Raw genomic sequence first — 12,193 nt, forward strand, 5'->3', positions numbered from 1 at the left:
CCAGGACTTCCCAGTTCACACTCAGTAACTTCCAGGACTTCCCAGTGCCTCCCAGTAGCCTCCAGTTCATCCCTTAGTAGCCCCAAATAGCTCCCCAGTAAATCTGTTCACCTCCAGTAACACCCAGTACTTCCCAGTAGCCTCCAGGGCAGCCCAGTGACTCCCAGTTCACCCATTAGTAGCCCCTTGTGCCTCCCAAAGAGCCCCCCCAGTAACTCCCAGTCACCCCCACTAACACCCAGTTCCTCCCAGTAGCCCACAGAGCCTCCCGATAGCCCCAAACTGCTCGAGGGAGGGTCTCTGGGGGTCTCTGGTGCTGGCTGAGGCGCAGTCCTTAGCTCAGTGTGCCCATCCACAGCTCAGGGCCTTGTGTCACAGTCACGAAGCTTCTCCTGCTGTTCCAGCGGCGCTTCCCCTGTGTCAGCGTGTGCCCGGCACCCCGTGTCCCGTCCCTGCCCACCACACAGCACACGCCGGCCCCAGCCTCTCGCCCCCTGCCCTGCAGGGAGCCCTCAGCGCTGAGAAGGGCCCCTGAGCTCAGCCTTCTCCTCTGCAGGGCCGCAGCCTTCGCTGCCCACAGCCATGTGCCGGCCCCTCAGCACTCACCCCTGGGGGCCTGTGTCCAGCAGCTCCCGTCTCTCTCGCTCTGCCTCTGCCTGTGGCTCAGGGGCTTTGCAGAGCCCGCCCTGAGGCTCCGCCGCCTCTGATTGGCTGCGGGCCTGTCACCGCCTTGCGCTGGGCCCGCCCTCCCTGAGGCGCTGCGGCCTCTGATTGGCTGCGCTCACACGTCCATCAGGGCTGCGCCCGCCTGCTGCGCTGCCATTGGCTGTGCGGGGCTCTGGCTCCCCTCTGGGCAGCCGCTGTCAGGCTCTGAGGGCTCCTGTGGCCGCAGCAGGCGGCTGGGACCCTCAGCATGGGGCTGCTGGGCCTCAAGCGCAGGCTGTGTGCAGGGGCACGGGGGGCTGGGTGCTGCCCGTGACGCTTTGGGCCCTGAGAATGGCAGCAGGAAGGCCGCTCTCCCATCATCCCCGGCAGGTGCCCCGTGCCGGTCCTGCCATCCCTGACACGGCTCTGGAGCTGAGGCCAGGGGCTCCCAGTGTGACCTGGGCGCGGGTTTGCGATGCGGACCCTGAGGAAGCTGCTGTACTACCTGGGTTACGAGGCCGAGGTGCGTGAATTCGAGCGCAAGCACGGCTGGGAAGCACTGCTCCACCCTGAGACCCGGCACAGCGCCATGGGGCTGCTGGCCAGGTGAGAGCCCCCTTCTCTCTGCTCCCTCCAACATTTGTCCTCTGCAAACAGGACACCCCCGCAAATGCCCTTGGTGCTGGGTGAGAGGGGCTTGTCCCCAAGGGCTGGCCCGGCAGATTGGAGAAGCCTGGCAGAGGTGGGTGCCCAGGAGCAGACACCCCCCAAAGCACCAGCGTCCCCTCCCGTGGGCCTGGGCTGAGGGCTCAGGATGGGGCGTCCGTCCCAGGGCCAGGCAGGATGCAGCGAGGGCCAGAGACAGAGCCGGGGGGACGACTGGCCTGTGGGCAGCAAAAGAGTGTCGTCAGGAGGCTTTGGGGCAGGAAGGGTGCTTTTTGCTGGTCTTGGGCACTACCTTTCTCCTGAGAAGTCCAGCCCTCAGCTAGTCAGTCCAGGGCCTGGCCCACCTTGCTTGGGGTTATCGGTGCCCTTTTTCCCCCCACCCCCTGCCAGAGAGATGTGTGGTGCCCCGAGGGGCTCATGTTAGAAACTGATTCACTGCCTGGTGAATCTGCTGAGCAGGGAGCAGCCTTGCTGGGAGGTTCTGCTCCCCCTCTCCTCTGCCATGGTGAGGCCTCATCTGTAGTCCTGTGTCCAGGTCTGGGCTCCTCAGCTCCAGGGAACTTCTGGAGAGAGGCCAGTACAGGGACCACAAAATGATCAGGGAACTGGAACATGTTCCTCATGAGGAAAGGCTGCGGGACCTGGGGCTGTTTAGGCTGGAGAAGAGGAGACTGAAGGGAGACCTTATTAACATTGACAAATATCTAAAGAGTGGGTGTCAGGAGGTCAGGACGTCTCTTTTCTCTGTTGTGGCTAGCAACAGGACAAGGGGTAATGGGATGAAGCTGCAACACAACAAGTTCCATTGAAACAAAAGAAAAAACTCTTTTACTGAGAGGTGAGGGAGCCCTGGCCCAGGCTGCCCAGGGAGGGTGGGGAGGCTCCTTCCTTGGAGGTCTTCAAGACCCACCTGGACATGTTCCTGTGTGCCCTGATCTAGGTGGGAGCTGCTTCTGCAGGGGGTTGGACTGGATGATCTCTAAAGGTCCCTTCCAACTCCCACCATTCTCTGATTCGATTCTATGATTCTGTGAAATCTCTCAAGCCTGGTACCTGGTTCAGGCATTAAAGGTGTCCCACCTGGGAAGCCTGCTTCCCTTTTCCTTGCAGGTGCTATTTAGAGCATACACAGTTGCTTTTTGAAAGCAAAACCATCACAATAAAACCCCAAAGAAACAGCTGGGTGATTTCCCTTCCCCAGTGCTGGCCACTCTGCAAGGTGCTGGTCGGCAGCACTCTCAGGGTGCAGGGCTGGGCCCAGGACAGGCCTTTTGCAGGCAGCACACTTCTGGAGGCTCCTGCTAATGCAGTTCCTGGGCACTGCTCAAGAAATGAGGGCAGTTGTCCATAATTGCTAGTTTTGGTGTCCCCTGTCACTCGGTCTGGCTCCCTGCCCTCATCTTTCACCTCCTCCCTCTCGGTCTTTAGCCCATCACTGTTTTTTTCTTTCTCTTTCTCTGTAGGACTCCTTGTCTGTATTTTCTGACCCCTCCCTGTGTGTCCTACATCCTGTTGCTGTTTTTCCTTTCTCCTCTCCTGCTCCCTGTCCTTTGCCTTTTTCTATCACCATGTTGTGCTTCCTGGCCTTATTTTCCCTCTCTCCCCCACAGCCTGTCCCCACTTTCCTGCCCATCTCTCTTGCTCAGCTGGCTGGAACTACTCTCTTCTCTCTGGGCCTCCATCCTGCTCCTCACCCCCTTTTAGCTCTTCCACTGACTCTCTCAGGCCATCCCTGTTCCACCCTCTTGCGCCTCCTTCTGCTGATCCACATCTCTCTGGTCCTCGCTCTCTCTGGATGCTTTGCTTTTCCTCCCCTCCCTTTCTCTGTCCTTCCCTATTCCCTTCTGTCCTAATCCCTGTCCCATTTCTCTGTCACTCCACTCTCCTGCTGCATTTTCAGTCTCTCTGCCCCCCTGTCCCTCTCCCTGCCTGTGTCTGTGTATCCCCCTGTCCTGCTTTCTGCCCTTCCAATCCTCTCTCTGTCCCTCTTTCCTGCTCTTTAGTGTTCTTTTTCCTCCTGCACTCCCTGTCTCCTTAAGCTCCATCCCTTTCCTGCTCTGTCCCTCTGCCCTGCTCCTCCCCCGTATTTTCCTCCTCCTCTGGGGAGGCGGCCATGGGGCTGCAGGGTCAGGGGGCCCTGGCCAGGGGCTGGTGTCCCTGTAGGGTCAGGCAGCAGGAAGGAGGCCCCGGGGCACGTGGGAGCTGTAGGCCTGGGACACTGGCTACCAGCCAGCCATGTTGGCTCCTGGGCCATGTGGGAGCTGTAGCCCTGGGCAGGGGCTGCCAGCCGTCCCTGTTCATTGCTGGGCACACTGGGAGCTGTCGCTGCCCCCTCAGCTGCCCACAGCCGTGTCGGTGCTGTGAGGCACAGTCTCTGTTCCAGCTGTGGCCTGGCTGAGGTGAGGGCTCAGGCCAGCCGGGCCCTTGGGCAGCTGTGGGGGTGTCTCCTGCCTGCTGCCCACCCAGGGCTGGTGATGGGAGCTCCAGGCTGGAGCTGGGCCTGGCTGGGACAGCCGCGGGGGTGACCCGAGAGCTGAGGAGGGGCAGGAGATGGAGACAGAGGCCCCGGGCACAGGCCCCGGGTGCCCCAGCTGCCAGAGCCCCCGGAGCCGCCCCAGCATTTCAGTCTGACAGCAGCAGTGTGTGGTGCTGCTCACTCTGGCAGGGCTTTCACTCCATTTCCCTTCTCCCCACAGGTGCTGGGCCAGAGGTTTCGCAGGCACAGCCCGGCCGGGAGCTCGCCGTCCTGGCTGTGCCGCTGCTTTGGCAGCCGCCGCGGGGTAGGAGGGGACAAAAGCTCTGCCTTGCTGGCTGCAGAGGGGCAAGTTGACAGACCCAGGTAGGGATCCTGGCTGTGACGCCAACCTGATGTTCTTCAGGAGTGAAAAACACAGTGTAGTGTTGGCTGGGGGTTGTTGTTGTATCTCTGGGATTGATGTGACCTTTCAGAGGCAGTTGTTGGGATTTCAGCAGACATTTCCAGTTCAGCCCATGCTGACTGCTGCCCTGAGGTGCAGCTGCTGAATATGAATATGATTTCTGTTTGCTGGTGAAAGCAACACAGGGGATGTCTTTGTCTGTGTTGGGTTGCCTTGGTCAAATCCCTTCCTTCGGATGCCTTCGTTTCCCTCAGTCATGTGTGTGACTGATCCCAGCAGCCCAGTGACTCTCCTGTGTGGGGTGTGGAATCCAGCTGTGCATTTGCGGAAGGGAGATGGGGGACACATGCCCTTGTAAACACGGTCATAAGAGGCATCAGGAGTTGATTTTCAGAAGTGATCTTTACAACTTTCCTGTTGTTCCTTTTTGGATCTTTTTCTCATCATCACTGTTCACGTGTATTCGACATGGCATTTGCAGTGCTGCGTCTCTTCCTAACCTTGGGGAATTTCAGCCAGCTCTGTTGGGAGTGTTTTGTTTGTGTTCCATTGACCTTGTGCAGGAAATCTCAGGTGATTTTTTTTTTTCATATTACCATCTATAATTACATTTCCAACTTCTACAACAAATTAGTAGCTTCTACTCACTGTAGCAGCCATTCTGGCTCTTTTTTATGGCTCAGGAAAGGAGAGGTGAGTTACCACAATTAAAACAGTCAGAAGTGCTTGATGTATTCATAGGATGGACTTCCTGGGGTGTTTGCACAGCCTGTTTGAGTTTCTCTCTGACTGGGACGTATAGTCTTGGAGAAAGGAGCATGGCTCAGAAATGTGTTTCCACCTGAACTCACTTGGATCATCGGTGCTGCAGAGCCCAGGTTGTGGTTTTTGGGTCAGTCCAGTTCCTGTGTGTGTGAGCCAACATCCAGACTTGACAAGGTAGTAGTGGTGAGGCACAGTGCAGCTGGAGCTCTTAGCCAGGCTGGTAATTCATCTGCAGAGCCAAGTCTAAACTACCAAGGTGTAATACAGAGCACTGTGTGGAGAACTACTGCAAATGCCTTCCAAAGCCCATGACTGAGCGGCAGTCTGAAGTACTTTTGGGTTACTGTTTGTGTGTTGGCAGTCTCCAGCTGTCGTTTTGTGATTGCCTCTTCTCTCCATTTCTCTACAAAGAGGGTGTTTCTGCTGAGAGTGCCGCGGTGGTGAAGCACTCCGGGCCTGGCAAAGATCTAGCTCAATGCCGTCATGACATTCAGCTCAAAGTCAGCAGCAGCCTTGCTGTTTTCTGTCTAGTGCATCTAAATCCCCTGGCATGTCTTGTGTCAGCTTGTTGTATGAAGGTGAATTTAAAACAGGGACGCTATTTTCTTTACTTTTCCCGCTACTGGGTGTTTAGTCAGTGTGTGTAAACCATTAGAATGAAATGCAGGGCTTCAGGAGCAGGGATTTGACCCATGGTGGAAATGAGTTTCTGGAGAGCTTTTCCTAAGGATTTCAAAGACATGATTTTCCTCTCAGAGACAGAGGTGTCACAGATGCATTACCAGCCGTTGTCCTCAAGATGCACTTGTGATCCTTGTAATGTGGTCTGCTGTCCTCAGCAAGACACCTGCTTGCTCTTGGTTTCCCTTCTTCAGTTGGTAATGCACAAGACAGTAATCTCCTGTTCTGAGGGACCTTTCCTGTGCAACTGCAGTGCTTTGGTATCTGTGAAATGAGCTCATAGTTCTAGTCCAGTTCAGTTCTCCTCAGTACCTGTTTGTATGACAACAACCTGTTCTATTGCAGGTGTGGTTTAGGGTGCACCCCTCTAAGTGGGCTTGCAGTCAGTTACTCTTGCCACACGTGGGTGTGTGAGGCTTTTGGGTCTGTTGCAGTTTTGTTCTCTTTCTATTCTAGTGAGTGCTTTGGGGGCAGTGGGCGCGGTGGGGCTTGTTCTTGCTGGTTTTGAAGTCAGCAGCCTGATGAGTTGTTCTGGTTTTTCTTTACAGGGCTCCTGAGTCACAGGACTTTGGGCTGAAAGCCTTCCAGCTGCACTGGATGTACCACGAGAGAGCAGTGTCTGTGCACAGAGAGATTTCCACAGTCACTGGACTCTGAGAACACAGCATTTTGATGTTCAGGCTTTAGAGTCTAGCTGCAAGTGCTTCATTTGAAGTTCTGATCCCTTGTGATGCTGTTCCCAGAATGAAAAGGAGCACTGGAATTCCCAGGAGTTTCATGGTGGAGGTGGATGATCCCAACACGAAGGGCGCGATGCTGACGAGCGACGGGAAATGCGCCATCCCAGCCAGTAATGCGTAAGTGGGGAGCTAATTGGACTGGCCAGAGAGTGAGCGAGAGGAACCATGTGTGTGTGTGAGAGAGAGACGGGCCAGCATCTGTCCTTGTGAGGGAGGCAGCAGTGTCAATGTATCTCAACCTTCCCATCTGTCGTCCGTTCCAATATGAAGACAGTGCAGTGCTGCTGTTGGTGCCCCTGGAAGTTGCTTCATCTTGTAGCGTGCTAAGAACCTGCATTTCTGACCAAGAGTTCAGTGCTGTTCCTGGGGAGTCTTTCTCTTGGAAAGCTCCTTTTGCCTCTGGTTTAAGTTTCAAAGGCTTCTTGTCAACTTTCACCACTGGCTGCTGGCTGGAGATTTCCTCTGCCTTTGATCAGATGGCACGTGTGAAACAGGCTGAAGTTGTGCTGTTGCTCTGAACTGAGCAGGTGCTGCTAGAGTGGCTGTTTGAGAAAGGGATGGGGAGCACTTGTGGTTTTCTGTCATAGGGCTCCTTTTGCAGAAGCTGTTACAAAGACTTCCTCCTTCTCTGATATGTGATGACTCGGAGACTAAACTCCTCGTGAGCCTGCATTTTGCACTGACCCTCTTCCAGAGCAGAGGTGGGATTCATTCCATGCATTTCCAGCTGTCAGAAAGGGATTTGACTAGTCTGAGAGGATGACTTTTCCTTTCCCAGTCTTTAATGTTTCTCTTTCCCCACCCTCCCTCCCCCCAGGGCAGCTTAGGCTCGGAAGAAGAAGGAAAAGCCTCCCTTCTTGCCACAGGAGCCATCCTCCTCCTCCTCCTCTTCAGATGTTCCTGTTCCTGAGGAGCTGTTATGTCCCCTGTGTAAAGAGTTAATCACGGACGCAGCTGTTATTCCCTGCTGTCAAAACGATGACTGTGATGACTGTAAGTGTTACTGCCATGTTTGTTAACTCCAAACATTACATCTGATCTTGTGAAAGCTGAAATAGATGACACAGCGACTCTGTTACCTGTTCTACTGAAAACTGAAGTACCCTCAGAACAGCAAAGGGCTCTTCTCGTGCTAAAGACAGAAACAAAAGGCAGCCAGCTCTTTTTTCCCTTGGAACGTCTCTGCTTCAATGATCTCTAGAGGCAGAAGGTGGAGTATGAGAAGAGAGCATAATGGTGCAGGTGAATTCCAGATTGGATATGGAAGGCATTTAGGCTGCCCACAGCCCTTTTGTCTCCCACAAAACTGTACAGCCAGCTCTGGTGACTTACTGGGGTCTGCCACAGACAGACAGGCAGGCATTTAACCCACATGCTTTTGTAATGGATTGTCATTGACTTGAACCCTAAACATTTCCTTAGTTTGGCTCAGAGCTATTCTGATGGTTCTAATTCATCACAGGTATTAGAACAGCACTGCTGGAACCTGAGGAACATCAGTGCCCAACGTGTCATCAGACAGACATTTCTCCTGACTCTTAGGAGGCCAACAAGTCCTGCGCAAGGTAGCCCCATGGCTTGGGTGGAGAGGGTTTGTGAGGAAAGTCTGTTTGCAAACAGTTGGAAGGGAAGGAAATGTTCACTGAGGTCTCCTTAGGCAAGGCTCAATGGGCTGAGGCCCAACTGGCTTCTCCAGGCCATGATCTGTTGTTAGAGAAGCTGACAGCTCCTTACAGACAATGTGGCCAGTTCAGGTCACGCTTGTTCCACACAGCTGCCTCCCTTTCCGATGGGCTGTTAACACTCAAGTGCTTTGAATGCAGCTGCTCTGGGTGACCAGTCATTCTTACCAGCCTTTAGTGGGATGTGCTCATGTATCTGTCTCTGGGTTGATTTTAGGATTGACAGCCCTTACAGGGATAGCCATCATTTCCCTCTGTGGAGGTTTTTGTTCCCGACTCTCCTGAAGTTTCATGGTGCCTTTTTCTAACAGTGTTTCTGCCTCCAGATTGTGAACAACTTGAGGAATGACACTGGCTGCAGTCAGCAGATTCAGCAGCAGCCTCAGCAGCAGCTGCCGCCGCCTCCACCTCCAGCCACACTCCTCAGACAAGCGAGAACACACAACCTGCAACCTCTTCTCCAGCCAACCATTTCCAGCCAGCAGGATCCACCCATCATCCCACCAGCTTCTCCAGCTTCTTGGCCTGCTGCTGCTTTGCCATTGTTGGGCCCTGGTGCAGCATCTGTGGCAGCCGGGCTGCCAGGGAACCTGTCGCCTGCTTTGGCAGGGATTTGGCAAAGGAACTGACAGAATACAGAAGGGCTGAAAAGAAGCTATCCAACTGCCTGACACGTCTGTGGTGGAGAAGCAGGTTGTGTGGGGAACTCGGGAGGAGTTCCACTCCACACCTGGATCATGAGGGATGATCCAAGGTGATTGGCAGTGATAGGGGAATCTTGTGTAGGTGAGTAGCTCCAGTGTGGCAGAGGTGACAGCTGGCTGACAGTTGTAATGGGGCAGCAGTTGCTTTCACCCAGACTGCAGACTGGTGGCTTTTGCGAGTATTGGTCAGTTTTTGTCTCAGGAATTATGAGATCAAGGTCGTTTTTAAGGAAATCTGAAACTGATGAAAGACCTTCAGAGGGGGAATGATGCTGAAGAACGTGTGTGGAATCATGTGAAAGTTATAACTTGGTGGGCACCTGGCACCCAGTCAGGGCTAAACCACCACCCTCAGGGAGTATGATGATCCCACCAAGCTGGGCAGGTGTGTAGATGTGCTTGAGGGCAGGAAGGCTCTTCAGGAGCCCTCAATTCTCTGAGTGGAGATGCCCCTGGAGGTTACCCTCTGGAGCTGAGTGAAGGAGAACCACCTGCTGTCATTGACGTGGGTGAGTGACATCAGTCTCTATGAAATAAGTCGTCAGTGACCTGGGCAGACTGAGGCAGGACAATGGGGGAAACTCATGAAGAAGTGCAATGAACATGCAGATCTAGTCTGGGCACATGTAGAAAGTTTTGCTCTAAGCAGGGCACACACTTGGTGGAGCCATCCCCTGTGTGCCCAGCGCTGCCAAAAAGAATCCCTGCTTGAAAGTCACACTGGTTATTGAGTCCTGATTGGCACTTGGAACTCACAAGCTGTATGTTTGTGTTGTCAGGAGAGTTCTGTAGTACCATGCAGCTCCCTTCTTCTGCAAGAGCTGACAGGACCTGCCCACAGAGTCTCCGCTCTGTCCCGGCCTCCGTGCTGGTGTCCCAGGGAGCCACTGTGGAGCGGATTTCTTGCACCCCAGCTGCCTCCTCCCTGCAGCCCTGCTCAGTGTTAGACTTTTCCTGTCAGTGTGAACAATACTGTGCCTCTAGCAGTAGTTCTAAACTATGGCTAGTAGTGATGCCAGAGGCCATCCCAGGGGAGGGGGAGCGCTGTGGGCGTCACCAAGGGAGAGGGAGACCTTAGGGCGCTGCTGATGTCACACAGGGGCTGTTCCAGACCCCACCCGGCGTTGTGACCTCACCTGGCCAGGGGCTGTAGAGCCTCAGAGCGGGACAGCCAGAGCCAGTTGGGCTGAGCTGCCCTCGGGAGGACTCAGCTCCTTCTTTGGCTACTTGCCTTCCTGCTTGCTTCCAACCATCTCTCATTTGCTGCCCACTTCTCCAACCTCTTCCAAAGGTAAGGATGATCCAACTCTGTACCTCGTGATCCATCTCTAGGCTGAACTCTTGCACCTCTCTAGGCTGGCCAGGGCTATGAGTAGTGTTGCTCTGTGCTAGTTCTGATTGTGGCCCAGAAAGGAGGCACTGGGAGCTACAGAGGAGGGTTTGGGCCCAAACAGGAGCCTCAAGGCTTTTCTGAAACTTTTGCCTTCCTGTTTCGTTCCCTGTGTCTATTTGAACGTGCTGTCTGTGTCTCCTGCTAGATCCTGCTGAGGCTGTGTGCAATGTCTCTGCGCTTCAGCAGCGTGATCCCATACGCCGTGCCCGGAGCGCTGGCACTGCTGGGCTGCTGGTGGCTCTATTCCTCCCGAAAAGCGCAGGCCAGAGACCGTGAGGAACCGGCCACGGCTGCTGAGGAAGCGCTGGAGGAAGGAGGCCCAGAGAAGGAATCGTGGCCCCAGACGGAAGCCTGTGTCCCTCAGAGTCTGTGTTCCTCGTTGGAAGAGGAATGGCCAAAGGCTGACCTTCCAGAGGTGTCAGCGATGACATTTCAGCCCAGCACCTTGGAGGATGACGCTGAGAGACAAGAGACAACAGGATGTGCAGGGGAAAGCAGCGTCCCTGCTGCTGTTTCTGTCCCCGTGCAGAGCACAGAGTGTCCCGGCAGCGCTGCAGCCAGCCCCGCACAGGGCTCAGGCTCAGGCGCCGACGCAGAGCAGCGGCCGGCAGCAGCGCCGGCAGCGCCAGGAGCCGGGCAGGAGCCCAGCAGTGCCCAGAGCGCCGCTGCGCTGCCGCCATCCCCGCAGGCAGAGCCCCGGGCTGAGGCAGCGCTGCCGGGTGCCGCGCAGGATGTGCCCGCTGGGCTCTGCCCGGCTGCAGCCGCCCCAGCTGATGCCCCTCCGCAGGCGGCCGGCGCTGCTGCCCCTGAGCGGGGGCTGTTGGAGGCGGCGGCAGCGGCTGAGCACACGGCTGCCAGCAGGGATGCTGCGGGGCTGCTGGCGGCGGGCAGCCATGCGCGTGGCGCGGCAGGTAAGGGCTGTGCCGGGCTGCTGGGCACCTGGCTGGGCTGGGGCCACGACAAACGGCTGCTGCTCCACTTGGGGCAGTTTTGGTCAGCACTGGGACAGGACTGTCTTGCCTCTGCTGCTGGGGAAAGGATCACTGTGTTTGAGGGGCTGCTGCTGAACTTGGGCCTGCTCCTGTTGCATTCCCAGAGGTGGGCTGGTTTCTCCCCAGGCATGAAGGGTGTGTGATGGGACTTGACCCTTCGTGACATCCCGGGGAACCTGATGGAGGAGCATCCCCATGGAATGCGTAGCAAGTGCTCAGTGTCACCTCTCTAGGAAAGGATCTCATTGCCTGACCTGCTGTGTGGCAGCTGCACTGTGTGGGCTGTCTGAATGCTGACCTGTGTGCCTGTCTTGCAGGTGTAAATGGCTCTGACGAGGACTCGGAGGACACAGACGGTCCCGAGTGGCAGACAGTGACCCGAAAGAAGCGCGGCCAAAGGGGAAAATCCAAAGTGGTTGTCTGGGCAATAGAGGTGCCAAAGGTAAGCAGCCGCTGTCCTGCTCGTGCCTCCTGCCCTGCCCTGCGGAGGCACTTTCAGCTGCCGTGGGGACCCAATAGGAAGGAAGAAGAGGTGCAGAGATGGAAAGAAGAGGCATGTTAGGGAGACACCCAGGGCTGGTGGTTGGAGTCCTTCTCCAGCACCTTCCACCCTGATCTGTCAGGGTGACCCTCTGAAAGCCTTCAGAAGGCTTTGAGGGCTCACAGCTCCTAAGAGCAGGGAATGAGTTGTGGTGCTTTCCCCTGTGCAGGAGGGTCACGCTCCCGCTGCCTGTCCAAACCCAACCTCCAAATCAGCTGCAGGAACCAGGAAGATGGGCAAAAGAAGCCCCAGGGCACAGTGGTGTTTGATCTACATTTCTCTCCTTGACTCTTGCTTTCTTGTCTTTCATCAAGGTGATAGTTACACATCTGATTGGCAAGCAAGGACAATTTATTAACAGCTTGAGGAGAGAGTCTGGGGCCAAAATTTCTCTCTCAGCGCTCCCTGATGTCGATGACTACGAAGTCTGTCACATCAAAGGTAAGAGGAGCCTTTTTGTTCAGAGTCTAGAGCGTAGCTTGGGGGCTTTAATTAGACTAGAAAT

The 12,193-nt window shown here is 55.5% G+C and overlaps 1 pseudogene; it reads left to right on the forward strand.

Moving 5' to 3' along the window:
• Positions 1-1,120: 1,120 nt before the first annotated feature.
• The window catches only part of LOC133629326 (E3 ubiquitin-protein ligase RBBP6-like), a 49,904-nt pseudogene continuing 38,831 nt past the window's right edge, over positions 1,121-12,193 (forward strand).

This window comes from Colius striatus, unplaced genomic scaffold, assembly GCF_028858725.1.
Source record: "Colius striatus isolate bColStr4 unplaced genomic scaffold, bColStr4.1.hap1 scaffold_38, whole genome shotgun sequence".
In the NCBI taxonomy this organism is placed as follows: domain Eukaryota; kingdom Metazoa; phylum Chordata; class Aves; order Coliiformes; family Coliidae; genus Colius; species Colius striatus.